The following is a 27,525-nucleotide window of genomic DNA, read 5'->3' on the forward strand; positions in this document are numbered from 1 at the left end:
CATCACCTAAATGATTCACACAAAAACATGTTCCAGACCTTTCATTCTAATCACCCAGATGACAGTGCTGCTGGTTGTATTGTTTTAAGGCTTTGTAGTCATGTACTGTAGGTTGGAGAGCAGGAGGCTCATACTCACCTGATGCAGGTGCCATTGTTGCGGCATAGACGATGAGCACACCGAGGCACAGGGCAGTTCTCAATGTTCTTTCCAAGTCGTGCTTCGCTGACGATGAAGAACTCTTTGTTGTTTACTTGAAGCTCTCGAATACAGCCCTTGAACCCATAAATGTGGCCCGCATTCTTATGGACCTTAACATTTTCAGGAATATGGCCAAGGAACATTGTTTCAAAATGTACCTATCGGAAAAATAACAATAAAAAATTTTCTTATAAGGTGTTGTCAGATTATAGAAGAAAGGCCTAGGATGTTTTGTTCTGTAATTGCATGTTTTAATGTGTTCTATGTTAACCAGGTTGCAAATGCTTGCTAATTTTGGTCTACTCCACGAGGTGGTAAGGTAAGTTACTTTAGACAGGGGCCTGTATTTTATATTTCTTTTGTATCTCTCACAATAGCTCATAAAATTTAGTACAAAAAATGGGCATTCGACAAAGTAATCATTGATTGCTTTGAAATGTATTTGGGAACTCAAGTGTTTGCATTTCAGTGTGAACATTACCAAATAATAACTGATAAAGAAAATTAAGTCTTGTTAATTGATTATTGTGAGAGATTGAATTGTGCTCCACCACCAATTCACATGTTGAAGCCCTAACCTCCAGTACATCAGAATGTGACCTTATTTGGAAATAGAGCTTATACTCACTGACCAGACGATGATAAAATCACTTACGTGATGTAAATTGCTACTTAATCTTTCCTTTCCCACCCCTCAGCAATATATATATAAGTGGAACTCTTATCATTTAGATGCAAATAAAATTCAAGTCTCCCCAATAGGAATCTATGAGCTACAGTTGAAGTCTGGATGAACTGGTAATGAGACCGTGACCTTCAGGGCTGTGTGGCATATGACAGGTAGACGCAGCAGCGTTTGTACACTTTATGTCTCTGATGTCCTTATTCCCAAAACATACTCATGCAGTCCAAGCCGATGTCAAAAAGTATTTAAATTGGTATTACAGATACATTAAAATGGAAAACTGTCATTGCAAGAATTCAAAAACCAGGGCCAAATAATTAAGTTATGGCTCTGAGGGGGAAGGAGAGATGAGAGATGCTAGTAATATCACTTAATATTTATACCAATATTTTCTGGCTTAATGCACATATGCTTTTAGAGAACAGAAGAATGTGTAATTCTAGGAATATCAAAGCATCTCCATGACCCATTATAGATCAAACTAATTATTTGAGGTCATATTCTTTTTTTTTGGTGACTCAGGCTCTGCTCCTAAGGGTATTCCTTAATTTTTTTTTTCTCTGAGTATTTCATATTAAGACTCAGACATATAATCTCCCAGAGGATTACTACCTTTGGGTATAATGGGGTGGAAGTTTCAGGGTTTATTAATAGAACCTTCACGTAGCATAGGAGGATGTGTATTTGTTTTATATCCTTTTTCATATGCTAAGTCCATTTATGTCAATTACTCTAACAAACTATTAGTACAGCTCTTTTATCACCTAAGATAAGTGACTCCTGCTAATGCAATCTGGGATCTATCATGAACCTGCAGACTCAGCGAATCCAAGGCTATGACCTTCCTCTCACTGAAGATCTCTGACATCTTTGTGTATTGATCACACACCTGGAACAGCAAACCTCTCACAGCTTTGACAAGTGTGCTGTTTTAGCACAAAACTGATAGAGGATGGAAGAATATCCTCCTCTTCTGTCAGCAGTAGGCAAATCTGAGGGAAAGTCTATAGAGCTATCTATGATTTATTAGACCATTTAAAAAACACCCAAACAATGGAAATAAATGGCTCTTGCATTTCTTCCGATCTGCAGCCCAAACTTAGTTGGAGCCCTGAAATGTCTAAAAAAGCAGCTGTCGTTGACTGCACATAGATAACCATTAAAATGGTTGACTTCCTATGTCCCCAGACTCTCAATTATCCAAGAGCTGCCTTTTGTGTGTGTATAATCATTCCTAAGAAGACAGGCTCTTTAAAATAAGTCTTTTCTAATAACCTCTTGTGAATCAGACTATAGAGAATAGAGTCTGACATCCAGATATGATCTTACAAGATAAAACCACAGAGAACAGACATGGACAATCATCAAGGAGGACTCATCAAGATAATGAAAAATATGAATGGTGACTGAGGGAATAGTGTGCCACATCGGACAAGAATGAATGAACACTCCCTTTCCTCTCAGAGCTGCCCTTTAAGGGAAGAATATAGTGCTGTTTTATAGTAAGCAGGCATAAAATAACAAGATACGAGACAAGGAGTAAACTTTTCAAAACTGGGGAGTGAAGGGAAGATGGATAAGGTGCTGCTTTATCTCTTCTTTTTCTGGTTTTGCTTTAATTTAAATTTAGATATTGGCATACTACATATATAAAATGATATCTTAACTCAGTGTTTACCTTTGTTTTAGATCCTCAAGTCTCTCTGAATTTCAATAACTTTTGTATTGATGAAATATAGGAACGTAACTACAAATACTTTTTTTGGTTAAGATTAACTTGCAGAGTGCACTTGTCTTTATCCAATAATATAATGACTTAAAATTGAAATGACCTGACTTTTGTTATTAAAAATTTTTGTTTTTAATAATACCTGAATTGTATACAAATTCAAAGCCAGAGGCATGGAGTCTTGGAATAAAGATGGGTAAGAGATCTTAGGTAAAGTGTTTGGGAAGAAAGATTTATTTAAATCACTTTTCACATGTGATTTGTCTTAAATTCTTTAAAACTGTTTAGAGACATTAAATGGAAGGAAATCAAAAGGCAAAAGTATTTATCTAAACCCTCTACTACTTTGCTGTTAGTCTCTCTTCTCTTTCCTCTCTCTCTCTCTCTCTCTCTCTCTCTCTCTCTCTCTCTCTCTCTCTCTCGTCCCCCAACAACATGATAATTTGTGACCATACAGAGTCTTCTATATTAATTTATATGCCTTTTTAAAGCAGGGCCTCCACCCCTGCTCATTTTGGGATTCTTTTAGTCTATAGCAGCAGCACCTTGCAAATAGGAGGTTTGATACAAGTTTGTTACAAATGACCCGCTTCATGAAAATCAATCCTGCATTTTTTTCAGTCTTCTGTTTGTCTTTCAGGCTTCTTCTTCTACTTTATGCTGCCTTAGAACCTTGCCAGTTTGCCAGATTCAGCATATGGCAGATCCTCACAGGATACCATCCAAGAAGGAATATTCATGTGGCTTTAATTCTAATATATATCCAAAGATGAAGGCTTGGACCAGCATGCATAGTCCTCCCCACCCCTGCCCTGCCCCCAGCTCAGTGGGGAAGAGTAGGTGAAAACCCCCAAGTCCTGACTTCTCCCTGGTGATGGAAAGGTTTGGAATGTACATGGAAAACTATGGCTTTTCAGGGGGCTGCCTGAAGAGTGGGTTTCTGTCTCTCCTGTCTTGGGGGCACTGATAAGACCTGGCATAATTAGATGCCTGGGTATCGCTGAAAACACAAGTAGATGATGTCCTGCTGCTCCAGAGGACCTGTTTTGCAGCAGACAGACTGATTCAGCTCGGTGGCCTCTTCCTGGGGATGGGGTTGGGGGTGGATGTGGGTGGAGAAGAGTGGAACATGCTTCTAACATTCTGGCTTCTCCGGGGGCTATCTGAGAGACTGGTTTCTGTTTTGCCTCACTTGCAGCTCTGATGAGACACAAAATAGTCTAGAAACTTGGGGGCTGCTGAGAACAAAGGAAAACGGGGTAGCTTGCGCAGGTCCAGAGAACCTGCTGTACTGAGGATGGAAAACAGAGGGAGTGAGTGAAAGATTACAGGCACTGCCCCCAAAAAGGCACTGGAAATTTTGTATAATAAGGAATTTACACACACAAGGCCAGAGAAGCCACATCCATAGAAAAGGTTTGAGAGGGTACCAGAATCTATAGCTGGGCTAATGGGTGTAGGTCCTTTCCTATAGAAAAGCATTCCATAAAAAGTGGGAGCGATGGCTGTGTTCTCAAATGTGTGGATCCCATCACAAAGGTACAGGCACAGGAAGAAACAGGAAAACAGCCCAATCAAAGGAAAAAAAAAATCTCCAGATACTAACCCTAAAGAAATGGAGGTATATGAATTACCTGACAACAAATTCAAATTAACTGGAATATATCTCATAAAACCCCCAGGGCTTATATCTTTATTCCACAATTTCCACCATTCTCTCGTCGTAATAAAAGAGGAAAATGTAGTAGCAAAATGTGTAATTCATAACAAACAACTAGAGGCTATTATGTACGATAACTCCAGGACTGGGGTCTAGTAGGTGAGGTCTCACCACAGATAGCCTCCCCAAGGGGGACTAAAATGACCTGTGGGGTTAACCCACTTTAGAAGGCACCCGTGATTCACTCTGACTTTGGAGCACTTGAACTGGGATGAATAAAAGGGGCAGAGAGTTGTAAAAAAAAAAAAAAAACGAAACACTTTAGAAAGCCTAGGTATAATACATTGTCTTCTTACCACCCTAAAACTATTCAAATTCTTTTCAATTTAAATAATAAATTCTATTCCTGTGTGTTGGTCTTCATGGGTGCATGTATGTTACTTGGGGCATTCTGATCAGTATTTCATTCAGTCAACCTAAAGGGTGAGGAGACGGACTTGTCTTGTCACTAAGGCTACAGATATAAGACATTTATCATTTTCGACAACAAAAATACATTTATTGAGCACTTGTTAAATTCTATTTATTAAAGATGTGATCCACTAGTGACTATGTTAGTAGTACATTGTATGTTATTTATAAGAAAATATGAAACTTTTAATATAAAAATGGAAATATATAAGGCATTTTTAATATAAAAATGGAAACATATAAGAATTAATAAATATAAAATCACCCTGAGTAAACTGAGTTTTTTTTTTTTACAAGACTATTAGTGCTTCATATATTTTCCACTATTTGAAAAGTCCATGTTTTGAATCTAAATATTTAGCCATCTTGGGCTCTAGATGACTTGTTAAAACATAAAAACCAATTTTATTCCTGCTTAACTCATTGTACAGTTTTGAATCTGCTGCAGCAGCAAATGAAGAGCCGTAGAGCGTATTATAAAGGAACTAAACAAGGGTTGGGAATCAGAAAACCTGGGATCAAATCTCTTTCCTTATCATTGTGAAATTTTGGACATCTGATACTCAGATTCTTCATGTTTATATAAGGGATACTCATTATTACTTTGGAGGGTTCTTGTGAGGATCAGGAGAGATAATATATATATGGCCATAATTTGGAAACTATATTGTGCTTAAGCAAATGTTAGATGTTCTTCTGTGCTTCTTTTAGATGCCTGCATATACTCAACAAGAAACTGCATATACTCAACAAGAAAAAATGGAAATAAAATGAAATTTCCAATTCATTAGGGCACTACACACTGCAAGCTTTAATGTGTACCAAAATTAGCACTTTGGAGCTATAATTATACAGATTAACTCTCCATGATGATCAAATGAACCAGGAATTCTTTATCTTAAATGTATTGCTATAAAGTCATACCAAGAAGCGTGTAAATCAACCACTTCATTAAAATTAAAAGAATTTAGCAAATTGCCGGGTCTCTGGAGGGACAGACACCATCTCTTCTTTCAAGTTGGTTTCATACAATGTTTCTAAGAAAAATTTTCTGGCCAATGTAAATCTGAAAAACTGAGAATGGACTGTTTAACAGCATAGTCCAAGCACTACTATGGTCTCTAAAAATGTAAGTTTTTAGCACTGTTTTGTATTTTGCTAATCTTTCCCCATTCCTGAGCAGTTTTTAAAATCAAGCATAATATGCTATATGTACAGTTTGAGAAGAAAACCAATTTCATGGTAAATTTAATAAAACTTTTATAGTGACAGGCAACATTAAATATATTTAATTATACCTAAAGTATCAGAGAGAAATATTCTGGTGTTTTTCTGGAGAGCTTTTATAAGGAATTTGTTCAATAAAAAATATTATTAGTGCTTAGTGACTTAAAAATACATACTTATTTGAAATATTGAGGGTGCGTTTAGTAATGTTTGAAACTGGATATATGCATACCATGGGATATCTCTGCGTCTTTCTTCTTTATTGGAGGTTTTCCATCTGCAGTCATTTCAATCATACAAGCAACTCCAGGGCTGCCAACAGGCATTGTGTAGCTAGAAATAAAAAAGGACAGGCCATTAATGTGTGTTATTGGCAAGAACAGGGTAACTTCGCACATGGATGGTAAGTACTTCTTCAGTGAGAGGTACTTTCTGGATCACAATAATCCTGAAATATGGCCTCAACCAAGGGTGAACACTTTAGGATAGATAAAAGAGATATTTCTTTTCTAACACTGCATTTTATTCTCCTTCTTTCCTCTTGTCTGTAAACCAGTACTTGAAACCCTTTCAGAAAGTTAAATCCCCACAAAACAAAAAGAACTTGAAGTGTATAACTAGGTGTTGATACATTTTAAGTGCTAACTGTGGTTGACATATGGTCTCACTCATGTAGGAGATTGTCAGACAAGTAACATCAATGTTAAATGATGCTAAACTCCCTAGGTAGAAATTTCCCCTCCCTGGCCTACAGGGTACACAGAAATGGAATAAGAAAGAAAAGGCTGCATACCCCTGAGCAGTGAGATTACACTGTGATACAGTTATCTCAACTCAGAAAGCATGCTGCTGATGTACTAGTTGGTACTGTGTTTCAGAGATAAAGGAACGTATAAGGTTAAGGGAATTTATAGAATGAATCAGAAATGGTCAACACACAATTGAAAATTTATCAGAGTTATAGAGTGATGCAATCAGATGAAAAAGGTACACATATTAAACTACTTGATAGATTTTTAAATAGTATTTTACCAGACAATTTAAATGATATTACCCTGTCTCTTGACATATGTAATAATAGTAACTTGCACTGTTACAAAGTCTACCTTATAGAGATATGAGGAAATACATTTACTAACACTAACGGTGGCTATCTCTGTATACTGAAAGTGTGAATGATTTCAACGCTCACTTTTGCTTACATTTGGACAACATTTTCTAAATTTTGGACAATGAATACACTTTTTATTTTTAATTTTAACCAACTGCTCTAATTGCCTGGGACTGAGAGGTTTTCCAGGACATGGGTCTTTTTGTACTAAAACCAGGCATGTTCCAGGCAAACAGAATCAGTTGGTGATTCTAGTTTTCGACTAAAAAATCAGTTTTATTATACAATCATTGGTTAAATCATTTACCAATACTTTTTCTTAAAATTAACTTCAGAGACTAAGTTAGATGGGAAAACAAACTGGATGCCCTTCTTCCCCTCTCTCCTCCAAAAGAGACAACTGTCCCGCTGGTTCCTATGTCCCCTTTACCTAGAAATACAAACTGATATGGTCCTTGCAATACATCAAGCCACCACTTTTTTGGCCTCCACTCTAGTTTACCAAGGTCACTTCTAATTCTGATATCAATGTTGAAAATTCTTATATTCTAGGAATAACTTCTAGAGTGTCTCATTGTGTGAACTGTTTATGGTAAGGCTATATGAAGCACTTTTGCCATTACAGTTGATGCGGGCGGGTGAGCCTGCATAATGGTTTATACTGGAGATGCCAGGCATAGCTCTGACGTAAGCTCATGTCCTTATTCAGAAATAAGAGCTCTTTCTGTTTGTTTCGTTCAGAGTCTGTTAAAGTCTAACCCTGAACTGCAAATCTACAAAAGGAAGCCACTCTATTTGTTCTGTGTTACTTCTTGCCTTTATTCCCCTGACTCTTCCACCAAGTGGTTTCTTTCTATCGTTTGCTTAGTCTATATTCTATTTTAGCAGTTGATACTCTAATTCCACCAGAAATGTTTCCACATGTACATTCATACCATGTTCATTTTTTACAATGTCTCATATTTGCTTATAGACCCAATAATGTCATAAGAAACAGCAACAAAAAATGCTCTATAAACAAATTAGATTTTATACCACATAAATCATTTGAGGAAAAATCTAAGTGCATATCCCTTATGTCTCTCAAGTATTGCTGAGGCCAGCTGAGCCTAATGATTTAAAGACTCGAGGATCATATTTGGAGATAATCCATTGACTGGCTGAGTGATCTTAGGCAAACCACTTAACCTTTCTTCCCCGAAGTGCGATTATCCACAGAAGGGAGATAATCATTCTTAGCTCATAAACGGTTAGTGAGAATCACATTATTTAATGTACATAAATCATTCAGTGCTAATATTAAAATCCAAAGTTAAAGCAATTATTTGCTGACTAGACAGGGGTCTCTAAAGAGATTTCTATGAAAATAAATTACACAGTCAAGCTGAAGTGTTCATCTACTTCTACTAACATTGCTTGGAATAGAATTCAAATTCAAATACTCAGGTTGTATTTTAAAATTTAAAATTTGATGAAACAGACATATTTCTCAGTGTCCTTAACATTCTTGTCCTTTAGATGTATAGTCTTTAAGTATGCTAAGCAATTTGGCAGAAACATTCACATTTGGCAAATAATTTATTTTAAATTTTCAGAAGATCCTGCTCAAACTAGAAGTTTAGGGTATCCAAAACCAAGGGAAGGTAAAAATGTAAAACAACGGAGAGTGGATTAATGAATTAAATCAAGTACTTTTGTATAATTGAATGTTATCCAGCTTTTAAGCAGGAGTTGTTGAATAATAATAATTAATGGAATTAATTATTCCACCTGCCACTCATTTTTTCATATCTTTATTCAAAGATGTATTTGTATAAAATGCAATAAGAGATAAAGACATAGAGATAAATGATATATAATTTTTACAAAAATAGGTATAGACATTATATCAGAACTGCTTTCACTAATTAACAGTGGCTATCTTTACATGAGGATGATTGTTAATTTGTCTCTTTTGTTTATTTGCATTTTCTAAATTTTGACACTGAACATACAACATTTTTCAATTTCACCTCTTAAAACAAAAATTTAGTTTTTATAAAAAAAAATCAAGGATTAAATAACTCACTAATATTCTCCTGTTTTCCAGGATTCCATGCTTTCCTTCCAGGCACACCTGTCTATCCATCTTCTTGCTAAGTACATCTTTAATAGTTCTTGTAATGAGAATTTGTGGATAGTAAACTCACGGTTATGTCACATTTCATATCACCCCTGAATAATAGTTCAATTATGTATAAAATTGTACATGTTTTTTTCTTTTAGAACTTTAAATATAGTCCACGATTATTTTCTGCAGTCTGTTGCTGATTGAAGTCATTATCAGTTCCATTTAAAGGCTGTTCTTTTGTTCTTCTAGTTTTTCTTTCTGATAGCTTTAAGATCATATTTTCAATCTGTGATAATGAATCTAGGAGTGGATTAACCATTATTTACTCTTCTTAATTAATTCTGAGTGCACTTTTGATCTCAAGAATTATATTATGTATTCCTTCAAGGAAAAAATCTCACCTGAATCACCTCTAATATTGCTTTTCAACATTCTCCAAAATTTCTTTTTATAGAATTTTCTAGAACTTATATTAGACATATTTAGTAATCCTGTTAAACTGGTCCCTAAAGTTCTTAATCTTGTTTTCATTTAAAAAAATATTCTCTTCGTTTCTCTGGCCTGTGTTCTTCTTAGGTACCATGTTTTCCCTCAACAGTCTCGAGGACCATTTACTTTACCTACTGAGTTTTAAATTTCAATGACTATATTCTTTTATTCCCAATATTTTGAATCTTTTCCATATTTTTTGGTGTTAAATATGCTTTTATAATTTCTCCTTTAAAATAAAAGTTATTCCTTCATTTATGCTTTCTAGCATCCCCAAAATACTTATCTTAGTATTTTGTCAGGATTTCCACAAAAATGATTTTATATAGAGTGATAAATTTGCTTGGTTCCTTTCTCAATATTGCCATGAGTCTCATATTGTGCTGTGCAGGCTCATTTCCAGTGGGAAGTATTTTTGTTTTTCTCTCTTCCCCACTCACATTGTCCTTCTCCTGGGAGCTTCTGTTGTACTCAGTTCTGCCTGCTCAGTGAGCACCTAACCTGCTCCTCTGATTGCACTTTGATCAGCACTTAAATCAGAATATTGGGTAATGGATGTTTGATAGTTCTGTCCTATGGTGATATTAAAGGTATCCATTGGTCCTTTCACAGAGCTGAAAAGGATTGCTTGGTGCTGTTTTGTTCTTGATACTTTGGCTGTATCCTGTTTTCTTTCTGGGCTGACAGGTTGCCAAAAGTCAGAATCCCAGATGGCAGAATCCCAGGTCTCTCTCTCTCTCTCTCTCTCTCTCTCTCTCTCTCTCTCTCTCTATATATATATATATATATATATATATATATATATATATCTAGTACCTATCTAGTATCTATCTATCTATCTATCTATCTATCTATCTATCTATCTATCTATCTATCTACCTATCTATTTCCTCCCAATAAATAATCTTTAGTTAGTAGTAGTTAGTAGTTTTAGTTAGTAGTTTTAGTTCCCTTTGCTTTATAGGAGCTGACCTTTCCGACCTATATCATGGCAGGCCTGCAGTTATAGCTCTTTTGTTGTTTTGTATTTTGTCTCTTTCTTGTCTTGTTTTATATTTCCAGTTATTTATTTTTTATTTTCTCTATCATTGTTATGTGTTTGACACTAAGGAGAAGCATCAAAGTGTGACGATACAGAGTCATCTTGATGAGAAGTCCCACATTTTTTTCTTTCATAATAAGAAAAGACAGCAATAAAGATCAAACTAAGTCCTTGCCTTTGAAGGGCCATGTAAATAGAGACTCATCTTTAATTTGTGAGAGGCAGAATGAAGAAAAATTAAACAAGCCATTTGGAGGTGACTTTATGATTTTGCAGGCTTTTAAATTTGGAAGGACTAATTTTTTCTTTTTGGCTTTTTCCACCTCAGGTCTGTTTTGTGCTAAAGGCATTTCAATGCATCTGCTTCACAATATTTTTCAGTACTTTTATTTCAAAAGTACATAAATAAAGTGGTTTGTTTTCCCTCCAAAGAGTAATAGGAAGCATGACATTTTGTTTTTAATTTTCTAAGGTATGTGTGTTTGATTTGTCACATCTGTGAGTTATATGAGTCACTGGCATTAAACCATAATGAAATTAAATGCTTTAAAGGACTATTGCAGAGCTGCGCTGAAGGCTCACAAAACCTAGGTCATGTATAATTGCAGTAGCTGCAGAGTTTTGGAGCCATGCTTTAACAGTAACAAAACTGAACAGCACCGACTGTTTCTAGGGAATATTACAAAATTCATGACATACTGAATGCTTTCACAGGTGCAAAATACAAATGTTCTTTTCCCTTGTCCATAGGTTTGGCTAAGCAATGATGCTAGCTTATCTATTTTACATTTTTGACATGAATTAACTTTGCTAGTAAAAATTTCTTTGTTTACCTGAATTCAACTTCAAAAATGAATTTTAAAAAAAGTCCTCTATATTGACACCTTGCAATATAGATAGCAGTTACATGAATCTCCAAATTAATCACCATTCTGGCCAACAATAACCAGTCTTAATGTTTATCACACGTGAGTATTGCTCAGAAAGGGACTAGATAGAGCACGCATTAATCTCCAGCTTGGAACTTTCATTAAAAGAACCTTCTCAGGCTAGACTTTAGGATCAAGAAAGGTTAACTTCAATTGTTAGCTGCTGTGATCTTCACATACAGCGCCAAGTTTCAGTTGAGTTGTGACAGCTCTGCACAAGAATACCTGAGATGGGAGACTCCTGTCAGCAGATGGCAGTAAAAGTACATGATAGACATGGAGGCACTGAAAGGTACCACGTCCCCGCAAAGATAGCGGCTAATTGATAGTGTGATTGTTTTAGCTCCCTGTTTGCAACAGGAAAACATGGGAAAATATATTTAAAAGATTATACATCAGGCAGTATGGATGAAGCTGTCCAGGGACATACAGCTTTCTTCAGCAGTTCATGTACCTAATGCGATTGCCACGGCTATGTGAGCAAATTGAAGAAGATGCTGTTTAAGAGTATGATGTAATGGTTTTGTACAGCCCTAGCCACACAGCCATGTTTCTTGAGGTTGTCAGAGCAACTCAGCACAATATATATGTTAAAACGGTGTAAAGAAAAAGAGAAAAAACAGGCACAGAAACCAGAGTGTTAATAAAAGCAATATAAACATACCGAAAGCATCCTGAAGCATCCCCTTTTTGTTTCGAGCATCAGGGAATTAGTCAGGCTGGCCATACAAAACAGCTTGTACAAGGAACGCTGTGTGACTTCTAATAGGTGATTATCATGAGGACTTTCTGTTTCTGGATGATTGTCATGAGATGGTCAATTGTTTTAGACTGATTATTGTATTTAGATTTTCCTATGACTGACAGATAGCCCAAATATATCGAATAATACATCACAGAGTAAACCAAGCACTGATATTAAAGAAAGGACCTGCGATGATGCATGAGCCCTGCTGGAGCAGAAGCTTCATTTATACCCATTTATAACCAGAGCAGTCGTCAAGGGAACGTCCACCCAGTTGTCATGAGATATCAGAGATATTCCAAGAACTGTGATTTTACCTCTGACTACACTATCCAATTCGTGTGCAATGGGATCTGTGGTATATTCTACAGATTTCACAGTCTCCTGGTAGCTCCTCCGAAACTGTACATGGTTAGAATTCTCTTGTTTTCATTACCCAACAACATCCACATAACAATCGTTACAATTACCCAAACAGATATCCGCACCCAGAAATGTTGCTGTTTTTTGACCTGATACCTGGCTGTCACCTATCTGGGCATGATGACCAGAAGCTCCAGTGGCGTGCTAGAGGAGGCTAGCACCGGCTCACAGAGCTAATGTTGTGCATCCCTTCCCAAGTCCACATCCAGAATTCATGCTGGTAGCTTGAGATGGGTCATGGTGGCAGGATTTACGCCTGGAAAATTGGCAAATGGTACAAATCAAGTCATATCCCATCCTTTTCCCTGAAAGCTGGTTGTCAAACACTTCCCAGCACACCACTGAGTTTCTTCAATACTTCTTCGTAGGGCTTAAGCATTCACTTAGAATAAAGGCATTAAGAAAGTTGCAAAGCTCAGCTTCACTACTGGTATTTGTTTGGAATTCCAGTAGAAAAGTCAGCTTGATTCATAATCTACTAGTTCCCAGCTCTGCATTGAATCAATTTACTCTGATGATGAATGTGGGTTCCAAGAATATTACCCCTAAAATGTACACATATCCAGTTTACAAATACCAGAGTATTTGATTTTACCCTTAATTTCGAACACTTATTGGCTCAGTTTGTTTGTTTGTTTTTAAGCAACTTTGGGATATATTTGTATCCAATCCACTGAGTAATCAATCAATCAATACTCAGGAGTTAAAAAATATTGACTTCTGATCCTTTACTTTCCAATACCTAAACTCTCATACAAACATATTTTGAGAGACTAAAATTTCCCAAGTTGACATTTCATATGGAAAGACTCAATTTAATAAGAAAGAAATTATTTTGCCACATTTGAACAAAAAGTAATTCTGATATGGGCATGTGGAGATTGACTTCCATTAGACGATGAGAGAAGCTAAAGACAAGTTTTTCTCAGGAAAAGGCCATATATGTCCCTGTCACTTTTTTTAGATGTGTTACGTGAGTGTTGGCTAATTCTTTCTTTTAAATTGCTTTATATTAAAAATAAGTGTGTAGTTTTCCTGTCTTCTAAATACTACACTTCCAACACGGTATGTATTATTTGTAGCATGTAATTTTCCTGGTAGTGCATTTTAACTGAGATATATCTATATATCTACCCACCTATATATCTATATCTGTATCTATTTCTATATCTAGCAGAAAATATTTTAATGTTAAAATATTTATACTGTTACATTTAATCCAATGAAGTCATTAATAATTCTAGTTTTTATTATAACATATGAAGAAAGAGTAGGTTAATAGATGCAAAGGATTTAAATTTCAGAAGCACTCTCTGAGCCAAAGTTGTAAATATTCTCATCACTCTAAGCATAAAAAGACTGTAATGTGATCCAGTGAGCTGTGCCTCAGATCAATACCTCTTTGGTTTCATATTTTCTTGCCAGCTAGCATAAAACCTAGGTGTCCCTTGCCTCAGCTTATTTAATTTTTCCTGAGCAAATATATATATATCATTCTTATATATAACTTTTTCTTTGTGTTTTCTGGGGTTTCGTATTCCATGTCCCTCTTAATTGTCCTTCTTACACCTTTGCCAAACATGGCTTCTCCTTCTTTGAAATTTCTGATGGGGAGAAAAGTCAAGTCAAATTCTTACCTCAACAAATTTTCAATTTGGAGAGGACCAGACATGTAAAATTTTAGAAATTCAACCAATATAAACACAGTTAGAATTGGTGAATATCTGTAATGTAGGCTTAATGGTTGAAAGAAGAATTACTAGCCCTTCCTTAATTTTGAGTATATTTCTTACTAATAACTTCCATGAGAACACTTCCAATTTAAAGACTGAGGGGAATTTAATTGAATAATGATCATGATGATGAAAAAAAAAATGCTTTGTTTTAACCCTTACAATAGAGACAACACACTTCTGGCATTGTTTCTGATAAGAAAAACAAGTACACTAAACATTTTGGAATTTTTTTCAGATGTTGATATATGAAATACACCAAGTGGGACCAAAATCCACATCATCTCACCTGGAGAGAAAAAAATCTCTGATAGTTAAAGATGGTTTGAAAGTTTTGTATTACTTGATATAAATAGAAAATTAAATTATTACAAGGCTCATAGGCTCAAGGTGACAAAGAAATTTAATCAGTTCTAATATATGTATAACCTCTATTAAAACAAAAAGTCTTACTCCAAAAATGGTTAAAAATGATTTTCAATATGAGGTTAAAATAGCGAGGAATGGAAGAAAAAAAGAAAATTTATGCGGAACAATAAAGCATAAAATATATTAGTGTTTAGGCAAATGTTCTTTAATACAACGTAAAGTGGATCTACCCCTTCAACAGATGAATGAATGCCTGTTATGGAAGAATATACATGATATTCTCGGTGGGAAGGTGGAGGTGGGTAACGCAGTTGTCTTCCAAAGGTTCTCACATAGATAAGGAGGAAAGATACTGTCATTCTCTAAGAGGTCAAATTTCACTGAAACCTGAGGAATCACGGCCAAAGCACCAGCATCAGTGGTGTAGGTGTAGATCAGTGTTAATGAGAGCTGACAGGTTTGTGCTACATCTTCAAGGCTCATTCAAACTGAGTTAGCGAGCAGGGCTGGAAACACTTCATTCAGGGAACACAGGGTAGGAGCACTTGATTGCCAGGCCCACGATACACAAATGAAAGTAGGGCATTCAAAGAGTCCCTAGCTTTGTTGTTTATAGGAAACAAATAAACAAACAAGTGAAAAAGAAAATGCCTTTTCTCAGACCTTTTGCTTTTCTGATCTTTAGGGAGCCACAGTTTAGTGTCTGGTGCCTTTATACTGATCTAGCCTATCATCTATCTACTGCTAGTAACACTTAACCAGTCAGGAGAGACTGGAATACATCACTGCAAAGTGATAGAGAGCTTCATGAGTATGTTATTATTAACGGCTTCTGACAATGAAGTATATTGGAATTATTTGCCTTATTTAATAAACATTTATGTGGCATTTATTATGGACCAAACATTATTTCAAGTATTAAAAATATGAAAAAGCATCCACTAAATGAATTAAATAGAAACATTTTTCCTGTTAAAGATGAGAAAATTGAGGACCCAAGAAGTTAAATAATTTATACAAGGTCACATAGTTCATAACTAACAGAGCAGGGTTTTGATGTGAAGGTAGAGGCAGACATTGGAGTGAAATCAAGAAACACCAAAGAATGCCGGCACTGACCCAAAGCTAGAAGAGGAAAGGAATGGGTTTTCCCTAAAGCCTCTGGAGAGAGGATGGTTCTACTGATATCTTGATTTCATCCTTTTGGCCTCCAGAACTGTGAGAGAATAAATTTCTGTTGTTTTAAGCCATCAATTTTGTGGCAATTTGTTACAGCAGCTACAATAAACAAATTCATATCAGAAGGTTTTCTTTGTTTTAGTGAAACAATGTCAAAAATAAGAACCAGGGGTTTGAATACTAGTAGTGTTCAATAGTTAAGATGGAATTCAGACTCATGAACAAGATTACAACGTGTATATATTGAATTGTAACTGGACACCCTATTATGATATACAGATAACTTAAATGATTTGGGTTTAACAAATATCTCAGCTGTGGAGTAGCTATGAAAAAGAGCAGAAAGCAATAGTGTATCTCCTTTTAACATGTTCACAGTATAGTCTAATTTGACAGGAAACGCTGATACAATCAACATAAATCTACTGCAAACATCTAAATCTAGTATCTACATTTATTGCAATTCAAACAGAATAATAAATACATTTTAACAGACCTCTGTAATGTACAAAGAGGATGATGTTCACTCTTTCACCAAACACTAAGGGCTTCTTGGGGTGAAGATAGTCACAGCAGTGACTGTAAAAAAATAGTGAAAAATTATTCAGCAATTTTCCTTCCTTCACTATTAGGTATTTTGAAGTCGAAAAACATCCCTTTTGAATTTGTATTTTATTACCTTTCGGGGGAGGAACTGTATTTATTATCTAGTATGATAAAAGAAACTTGATATTCAAAGATTTTTGTCAATTGCAGATGTTTTGTTGGCAGACAATCAAAGTAACAAACATTTCCATGGTGGGTTACTTTAACCTTGAATCAGCTGAAAAGCTAGTGTCCTAATCTTGGGGAGGATAATACAAATGTTGAAATAAATCATGTATGTGAAAGAAAGGGCTCCATGGTGGTGTTATAGACAGATGATAAAGCCCATTTTTATCTTCAAAGATTTCCCAGGAATCTAAGCATTACGTGATGACAGAAACACAGCTACATCACATTGTGGAAATTAAAGGGAAGAACAAAGAAGCGTCCATAAATGAGGACATCTTACCACCTTGCTAAAGGTTCCTTAAGCATCCTCTCTACGCAGAAGCATTTTCTGAATTGAGAAAGGATTCTCATTTTGTATATACATCAACCAGAATCTAGAATCCCTTGAAGTAATAATTTTCAAAGAAAAACAGCACTAGATGTATACAAGAATATTAAAATACACAAATGATTAAATGTTTAATTCCAAATGAATACTTAAGTAGAGTGTTATAAGGATCAAGTTGTTATTTTTTTCTAGCACTTAGGTAAAAAGCAACTCCCCTTTTATCTTTTCATGGTCTTTTGCAAAGCATCATAATACAGTGGAGTTCCGAGCATTTTTTATCAGCGGAACAGAAGAATTTGATAAACTTTACAAAGAAGAATTTCGTAGTCAATTAATAGTCAGATTTCTGTAAATGCCAATATGGAACAGAGTAAACCCTATACAGAATCAATGAAACTTAACAATTAGAAGGACTTGAGATGCACAGTCCATTCTCCTACTCAAAGGAAGATGCTTCTTAAAGGCTTTGTAAAGAATTACCCTCAACTTCTTTTTGAATATTCCATTGAAAGAGAGCTTACTATGTCAGAAGACCATTTCTTCATTGTTTCACAGCTCTGCCACTAATTGTACAAAAGACATTTTATTTTCTACCCCCTTTTTTTGGGTAGTAACCCTTTATTAAAGATTTTCTTAAGCCAGGTACTGGGTTCAGCACCATAAGTGGATTATCTCAAGGCAGTGGTTCTCAACTGGTTTTTTTTTTGCTTCCCACCCCCTCTCCCCTGGGAACATTTGACAATGTCTGCAGACATCTTTGTCACAACAAAAGGAGGAGGCTGCTACGAACATGCAGCGTGCCTAGGTCAGCAATGCTGCTCAGCATCCTCTGTAATGCACAGGACAGCCCCTGAAAGCAAAGGCGGATGCAGCCCCCAGATAATCAACATGCCTCGCTTGAGAACCCTGATCGAAAGTATTAGGTTGGTGCAAAAGTAATTGCGGTTTAAAACGTTAAAAATAATTGCAAAAACCGCAATTACTTTTGCACCGCCTAATAAAAGCGGAGTGGATGCTCACCAGCTAAACAAATGGTAGTCTTGTTATAAAAACGAAGGACAAAGGAACATATTTTTCTACAATGGGAGAATTAAAAAGATTTTTTATAACATTTTGTTATTCATAGGCAATGCATGCACATGACCTAAGAGTCCAGGGGTACACACGTGTATATGGCCCAAAGTCTCCCTCCTACCCCATCCCTGGTCCACCCAAGTCCCCTCCCTGAAGGAAGCAGTGTTACCGATTTCTTGTTTACTTATCCAGAGGTTCTTTGTGTATCTATAAGTGATTACACACACACACACACACACACACACACACACACACACACACACACTATATACATTATTTGTATTGAACTTTCGTTACTTTACCTGTCTTAGACATTGTTTTCTGTCATGATGCAAAGAGTTTCCTCATTTCTTTTTAAATTGGCAGAGTATTTCATTTTATGGATATTTTGTACTTTATTCAATCACTCCTCTCACCATGGATACTTAGTTTCTTTCTTTCTTTCTTTCTTTCTTTCTTTCTTTCTTTCTTTCTTTCTTTCTTTCTTTCTTTCTTTCTTTCTTTCTTTCTTTCTTTCTTTCTTTCTTTCTCTCTTTTTTTTCTGTTACAAACACTCATGCAATGAATTACTTTATTTATCTGTAGGATTAAAATCTACAAGTAGAATCACCAAATAAGAAAGGTTGTGCGTTTGTAATTTTATAGAATGTTTTACCTTCCATTGGAGTTGTACCATTCCCACTGGCAAAAAATGTATGAAAGGAGTTTGGATGATTTTGTAATTTTTCAAATTTGTTCCCACTATTTATATCGTCTCATCAAAAATGTGCTGGGAATAAATAAGAGGTGGGCTCACCATATAATATTTTGTGCCTATCATGTTCTCAGGTATCCAACATCTGCCTGCAAAATACTTTTTTTTTAACCTGATTTTAATTGTGGTAAAATATATATAACATAAAATTTACCATTTCAACTATTTCTAAGTGTAAAATCCAGTGCCATTGAGTATATTTACAATGTTGTGCAACTGTTACTACTATTTCCAAAAATTTTTATCACTCCAAATAGAAACTCTGTACCTGTTAAGCAATAATTTCTCATTCTGCCCTATCACCAGCCCCTGGTAACCACCAATCTAATTTCTGTTTCTATGCATTTGCCTGTTCTATATATTTCATGTAGGTGGAATCATATAATACTTGTCCTTTTACGTCTAAATTGTTTCACTTTAGCATGAAGTTTTCAAGATTCTTCCATGTTGCCGCATGTGATTTCATTCCTTCTTAAGGCTGACAACCATTCCATTGTACGTACAGACCACATTTTTTTAATCCATTCATCTGTTGATGGACATGTATGTTGTTCCCAACTTTTGTCTATTGTGAACGAAACTGCTATGAATACTGGGTTAGCAGTATCTGTTTGAGTCCCAGTTATCAGTTCTTTTCTGTATGTATTTAGGAGCAGAATTCCTGGGTCATATAGTTACTCTATGTTTAGCTTTTTAAGGAAGCATGCAATTGTTTTCCACAGTGACTGAACCAGTTTACATTCCCACCAGCAGTGTACTAAGGTTCCAATTTTTCCACATCCTTACCAACTCTTGTTATTTTTCATTTTTTAAACAAAATTATATTTACTATAGTAGGTCTAGAATGATATCTCATTGTGCTTTTGATTTGCATTCTCCTAGTGACTAATGCTTTTGAACATCTCTTCATGTGCTTATTGACAATCCATATATCTTCTTTGGAGAAATGTATATTCAAGTCCTTTGCCTATTTAAAATTTATTTTTTTTAATTGTTGTTCTTCCTCCTCATACACTGAATCAAAACCATCTACCTTTTCAAGAGGATTAATATAAAAGAAAAAAGTATCAAGGATTTCATTTTCTAAAAGAGCTTGGTAAATTGTTCAGTGAAATAATTTTATCTTTGAATTTGAGAAAGTATTAGTAAATACATTTGTAAACAAGCAATGGTATCTCTAATAATGAAGTTAATTAATGTCCAAAATTGGTCAGAATTTTTTTTGCAGCTATTTTTAAACAAATTATTCAAACCTAGGCATAAAAGCTACATTAATTGTCAAAATGTCTATTGAAAACATTTAGTAGGTTAATTTAATTACATTCAGATTAGATATAATTAATAAGACAATAAAATAAATCGAGCCATTGAAAAATTAGATGTTATAAGTTTTTTAGAAGCCCCCAAATTAGTTATATTGATATTTTATGTATGTAACTTCAACCGTTAAAAGTAAGTTGGACAAAAAATAAGATTAGAATATGTACATATTGAATTGTGAGTTGACTTATACTCTTTAAGATGTACAGAGGATCTAAATGATTTGGAATTAATAAATATCCAGCTGTTGAATGACTGAGAAAAAATTAGAAATCAGTAGTGTCCTTCCTCTTGAATATTTTCACAGTGGAGTCTAATTTGTTAGGGGCATTGATTTAATCAATACAAATTCAACGAAGTAAATAGAAGTAAAAATGATCCTAGATTCCTAAGAGATCGGCATTGGTCATGCCTGCATTTTGTAATGGTCTGTAAGAGGGGTGTGCTCAAATTAAATAGTAGGCCAAATCCTGGGCCCATTAACTGTTAAATAAAAATAACAACAAACGTGAGTAGAGAAGGAGGACAATACAAAATAATTATATTACCAACACTCCTACAGCTATACTCATTGCTAATGATTGACTAAGTCTTGCTCAATGCCAACGATCAAATGCATTTATATACTACATATGTCAACTCACAACAACCTCCAGAAGTAGGCAATGTTATCTTACAGTGCCCATTTTACAGATAAGGTAACAGAGGCACAGGACGGTAAGTGACTCACCCAAGACCAGAGGGAGCAGAACCAGGATGTGGCCCCTGGTCACATCAAGGACCCTGGTCCTGAATCTGCATGCTTAACTAGGCCAGTGGTCCCCAAACTTGTTTCCTGGCATCACCATGGGATCTTAAAGCAAAGTCCTATGCTCAAGTCACATCCCAGATCAATTAACTCCCAGTCTCTGAGGGTGAAACACACACACACACACCTACAGAGGGTGCCAAAAAAATGTACACACATTTTAAGAAAAAAAAAGAACTATGAAAATTGTAATACTCAATATATACCGATAACACAAGATGAATACAAGTCATGTGCATATCTATATTTTTGGCACCCCTGGTATTTTTTGAAGCTTGCCAGGTGATTCCAATGTGCAGACCAGAGTACTAGGCTGCCTTAAATCGTGGAGGTCAAAGAAGCCAGATTTCTCAAGCCAGGAAACATACCACAGAGCATTCAGAACCCGGGGCAATCTTATACCACCAACAGCAATAACTAACACGTGGAATTCTCTTACCACTGAAGAAAAATAAGAGTTTAAGCTACAGCAAGATGAAATTGGGTATTTCTATTACGAATATCGTGCTCACCAAAACAACATGAAGTAATAAGCATTTTAATGAATAAGGCACCTACTCTTTCTTCAGAATTAAAGAGGTATTATGTTCAGAAAGAGGGATAGACAATTCAAAACTTCTTAGCATTCTCTGGATTTCAGTGTGTAATTACAGTCAAAATTTGTGATACTTTCTAAAATTAAGTAGGTAAAAATCCTGCTTCTAATATTTTAGAATATAGGAAATGTTAATATTTTGTTCCCCCCCACCCCCCCAAACAGATCGTACACGTGAAACTAGAGAACATGTTGCATGGATTCCTACTGTGCAAACCAAAGAGTAAATCTGAAAAGGAAACATCAACTGTAACCTCACACATATGTAAAATAATCCCTTTTCCTTGCCTCTTGCTCCTTATTAGGAAGCTTTGTGGTGAACCTTAATTATCCTGTGAAATACACAGTGCAGAAGTGTAAGAAGGTGAGACTCATGAAAGAATTAGATATGATGTCAGAATGTGTGAAACTGGGCATCATTTAACTTTCTGGAGCCTCAGTTTACTCAGCTTCTTATACTTCTGCACTGTGTATTTCAAAGGATAATTAAGGTTCACCACAAAGCTTCCTAATAAGGAGCAAGAGGCAAGGAAAAGGGATTATTCTGTGTGCTGTGGAGTGCCAGGTAGCAAATATTTCAAGCTTTGCAGGCTGCCTCCAGTCTCGATTATATATTTGTCTCCTTCCTCCTCCTGCTCCAGGCTCTCTTCTACAAATGTGAAAATGATTCTTTGGCTCATGGGCTATATGAAAAGAGGCTGTGGCCAGATTGATTCACGGTTTGTAGTTTGCCAACCCCTGAGCCAGATATTGCACTTCAAAAAATATACAATCGAATGCACTGGTTCTCAACTAGGGGTGATTTGGTCCTTCCTCAGGATGTCTGTCAATGTCTGAAGACAGTTTTGGTTGTTGCCCGGGATGGGGTGCTGTGTGGAGTTACCGACATCTGGCCTGTAGAGGCAAGAGATGGTGCTAAATGTCCTGTGATGTACAGGACAGGCTTCTATAGCAAACACTTACGTGTTCCAAACTGTCAGTAGTGCCTAGTTTGAGAAACTCTTCATGAATTGCTATTTCCTTGCCATTATAGAGCCAGTAAAGAGATGAAGTACATTTAGTTTTACTTCGTCTAGGAGTGTGGTTAATTTACGTTGACTCAATCAGTGTGATAGGTCTTCAAAACAGAGCCGGAGCAATTTAAACAACCTCCGAGTTCCTGCAAGATAGAGTGCCATGGAGTTAAATTCAGGAAGATGAATTTGATGAAGAAGCATCTCTAGCCATGAGGGTAAGTGCAGCGACAGCCTTAGCAATCTGTGATTTATAGGGAAGAGACGGGAAGTAGGTAGGGTGGTGATAGATACGGAATTGTGACATATTGCACATGGTCAGACCACTGAGTGAGAAAACCAGAGGCTGGCATTGCAGGTACCCTGATGATGGGTTGGTGCCTGGAAAATGTTTATTTTCACGGCCCATGAAGTAATAATATATCTTCTATGAAATCAGGGTAAAGATTCACGTAAAAGAGACACAACTGGATCATGGAAAATGTGCAGGGGAAATCTGTCACATTACTCAAAGGAATACCAGTAAGAGAATAACCCTAAAACCGATGCTTTTTTTCTTATTGTGTACTAATTGCATTTTCATGGCATCCTAAATGCTTGTTTCTTTTTAAAAAAATTTTCATTGTGTTGCTTTTAAGGAAAATGTTAACTTTCACCTCTTTAAATTCTATTATATTTAACATTACATAAGAAAGTGATTATTAGGAAATCTGATTATAAATTCTCAGAAATTCCCTCTGGTATATCCTATTAAAATTGGATCCTAGGCTCACCTCTGAAGTTTTGGTATGGAAAGCTCTACCTCTGATCTTGTTGAAAACATTAGTTTGTTTTAGCACTAAAGAGCAGTGTTACATGTCTGAAAAGATTCTGAACCAGAATTCTGATTTATAATTCTTCTTTCTGTAATAACCAAACAAGTAATCTTTCAAGAGATTTAACATAGAGAATTCTGTTGTATAACAGTAAGGTAAAGTGACAACTTAGATCTCTCTGGAGGGGTATGTTTGTTGCTTTTCTACTATTCCAGACTAGGAAGAAGCACATGCAAAAACAGTAAAGATTATATGTCTGTTAAGTGTGACGGAGTTGGGGTAGAGGATGAGGAGTAGCGAGAGATAATGCTGACCACGTGAGTGGAAGCTGCATCTCAGATCCAAGAGGGCTTTAAAAAATCGTACAAATGAATTTGGGTGTAGCCTATTGATAGCTTGATTTGGGAGAGTAAAATAATCAGATTTGTGTTGTAGTGACATTATCCCAGACATTTACTGACATTATTTGCAAGTTTTATGGAAGATAGATTGGAGGAGCTTAGAGTTTAGGCAGAGAGACCATCTAGGACAAAACAGAAATAATGCAGGGGAGCAAGAAGGACGTACACAAAGGCTGTCACAGGGGGCTGAAGAGATAGGGATATTGAGATATTCAAAGAATAACAAAACTTGAGCCTATTAAAATAACAGGCTATATAAAATAACAAAACTATAGCCTATTGGCTATAAAGGAGGCAGTACAGAATGAGACTAAGCAAGACTCTTAGATTACTGATTTAGGATGCTTTTAAACACTTTACCTACCTCATCTCCTTTAGTCTATAATAATTATTATCTACCGTCTGCAGATGAAGACCTTGGGTTAAGTTACTTGCTGAATATCACCCAGAGGATAGTGGCAAAGCTAGGATATGGACCTAGGGTTATCTAACTTCAAAGAACATGCTTTTGACTGTTCTCAATCACTAGGATGCATAATAGGGAAGGAAGAGAATATTTGTGATGTGAGATAAGATAAAGCATTATGTTTTGGAAATATGGAGCCTGAGATAGCGATGGAATACATAGCTAGATCATATAATAGGCAACTAAATGATTGGTTTTTAAATTTGATTTTAAACTACCCTCCCATATTATATTTTAGCTTATTGGGTTTTATACTGACGATGATAGCACATACTTACATATTATGCCCAAATCTAAAAAGATCAGTGATAATGCAAGCATGTTACAGAACATATTGGGAAGCAGACTGTGGAAAAGGTCCTATTAACTTTTTTATTAGTCATTTTTAACCATACTACATATTAACACTTCAGTACACTTCACAAAATAGCAATTTTGGCTTTTACTCAACCACATTTACTAGAAAAGTGGGAACTGAATTAAATACAATCTAGAAAACAAATAGTGCAAAAAATTTCATGAATATTAATAGAAAACCAGACAAATGTAATGTGTTTGAGCTTGTATCACAAAATGTACAATTCATTCTTTTGTGGAATTGCTATTTCCAAACAAGATAGATTGCTTTAGTCACTTTAAAAAATGTAAAACGTAAAACATTCATGGAAAAAAGATAGGCTCAGATTACGAGAAATATGATAGATTTTTTAATGAAGAAATGAGGTTCTGAATAAAGTACTCTCTTTGGCAGTATCTTAACAAGATCATAGTCAATGAATATGAATCATTAGTAAACTATGAAACAACAAACACACACATCCAGATGAGAATGTAGGTTGCTATGGATTTGCTAGGAATTCCTGTCTGTCATTATTTCTGACTTTTTACCATGTCCTAAAATCATTAATAGGGTACCCATAGTCACTGTGAATTGTATCCCTGCTTGGAAACACATCAGGCTTTAATTTATTGAATGATATTTCATTAGTTCAGATGAGTTGAAATGTGGCATTTCATTTTCTAAAACTGTATGGGAACATTAATCATATAGATACTTAAATTATAACTTAGGCACTGAGGAAAGTTTCAATTTATCTGAATGAAACTGAATAAACATCCAAAAGGAACTAAAATTCATTTTAGGTCAAATTGACTTTTTCTGATTAGTGATCATTTAAAATCTCTGCATGCAAGATTAATCAGAGGCAATTTCTTTCCCCCCCATTTTTATTAAATGATGTGAGACTATTCCTTATTCACAGAACTATTTTAACAAAGTAGAACATTTTTAGTGGTTTGATTTATTTACTTTACTCTACCTAATTTCCAAATACCTGATGGATGAATGAAGAAATCAATAAATCAGTTGGGTACGCTAATCTACACAAAATTAAAAGTGTTAATAGATCATTCATTCATTCATTCATTCATTCATTCATTCATCTGTATTGAATTTTTACTTTAAGCATTATTTACTTTATTTACGTATTATTGTGATAGTAAAGAAGAAATCTGAACTCTTAGGAATCTAACCTGAGTCAAGTACTTAGAAGAGAGTCAAGTTTCTGCTGTTATCATTTCTGGACCATGGAAGTTTTGGAAAACAGCAAACTGTTCCTTGTTAGGTGAATAGTAATCACAATATCTACTAAGATATTTCTGGCCAGAGTCACAATTGGTTGTGAAACAAATTAGAATACAGCCATGCACCCCATAATGACATTTTGGTCAACAATGGACTGAATACGATAATGGCCCCATAAGATTAAAATGGAGCTGAAAAATTCCTATCACCCAGTGACCTCGTAGCTCTCACAATGTTGTAGGAACAACGCATTACTCAGATGTTTGTGGTGATGCTGGTGTAAATAAACCTACTGCGCTGCCAGTTGTATAAAAGTATAACACATACAATTTGGAGAGTACTTAGTACTTGGTAATGATAATGAACGGTTATGTTCCTGGTTTATATATTTATTATACTATACTTTTAATTGTTATTTTAGAGTGTATTCTTCCTATTTATAAAACAATGTTTGCTGTAAAACAGCTTGCCGGTTACACCAGCAGCAGCTCCAGGCCTCTCATGTTCACTGTCTCTCGACTGCATTACTTTCTCTTGTACTTGATTTAATCTCATGTTGTTTTGCACAGTAACATGCTGTACAGGCCTGTAGCCCAGGTGCAATACGCTGTACCACATAGCCTAGGTGTGCGGTAGGCTGTATCATCTAGGTAAGTGCACTCTATGATGTTTGCACAATGAGGATTCTAATGACACATTTTCCAGAACATCTCTCTGTCTTTAAGCTATGCATGATGGTACATTTAAAAAGAGTAAAATCTCTTAAGATCCGCTGGAGAAAGGCTGGTTGGATTTAATGAATTATTGGCTCTCCTAATTTGAAACACAGGTATTGGGATTTATTTTTTAGGATCCTCTTGGGATTAATTATTTAGGATCCTCTTGCACATAGAGAAGTCTATAGCCTGCCTGCCTTACATCTGGAGAAGTATATGTCAGCTTTTCTTTGTCTTCCTTTGTTTTAAGTTTTGAATGCTGATTATTCATTTCTTGTACACTAGGATTATTTTCTTATATTAGTGAAGGTGGAACTTCCTTTCCTCCTTTCTTTATAGGCAGATACAGGTTGAATTTGGAATAGCAATCAAAAGTGTTCAATTTGATCTATTAATTTACTGATATACCTGTGGAACTCTAAGAATATAGGTAAGGTATAACAGTTGTTGAAAAATGTTTCTAAAAAGCAATGAATATTGTGCATATAGTTAATCCTATTTGTACACTTAAATAGGGTTAAGGTGATAACTTTTATGTTATGTGTTTCTTTAACCACAAAAAAAGCAATGAATTACGTGTTTATATCAGTGCAAATAAGTCATTCAATAGTTTTTGATGGGCTTGATACTTCATTTATTTATAATCTTACCCTCTGTATTAGAATAAGCTGCCAACTGCTTTATTTTAGCTTTTGGGACCAAACCCAAAACTCATGTATAATTTTACCTGAAAATGTAGCTTCAACCCAATTGTGTAATAAATACCCAGAGCA

The 27,525-nt window shown here is 35.4% G+C and overlaps 1 pseudogene; it reads left to right on the forward strand.

Moving 5' to 3' along the window:
• The first annotated feature begins 6,369 nt into the window (after window positions 1-6,369).
• Window positions 6,370-27,525, forward strand: part of LOC117020634 (alpha-catulin-like) — a 76,242-nt pseudogene continuing 55,086 nt past the window's right edge.

The sequence above is a fragment of the Rhinolophus ferrumequinum genome, chromosome 3 (genome assembly GCF_004115265.2).
Source record: "Rhinolophus ferrumequinum isolate MPI-CBG mRhiFer1 chromosome 3, mRhiFer1_v1.p, whole genome shotgun sequence".
NCBI classification, from domain to species: Eukaryota; Metazoa; Chordata; class Mammalia; order Chiroptera; family Rhinolophidae; genus Rhinolophus; species Rhinolophus ferrumequinum.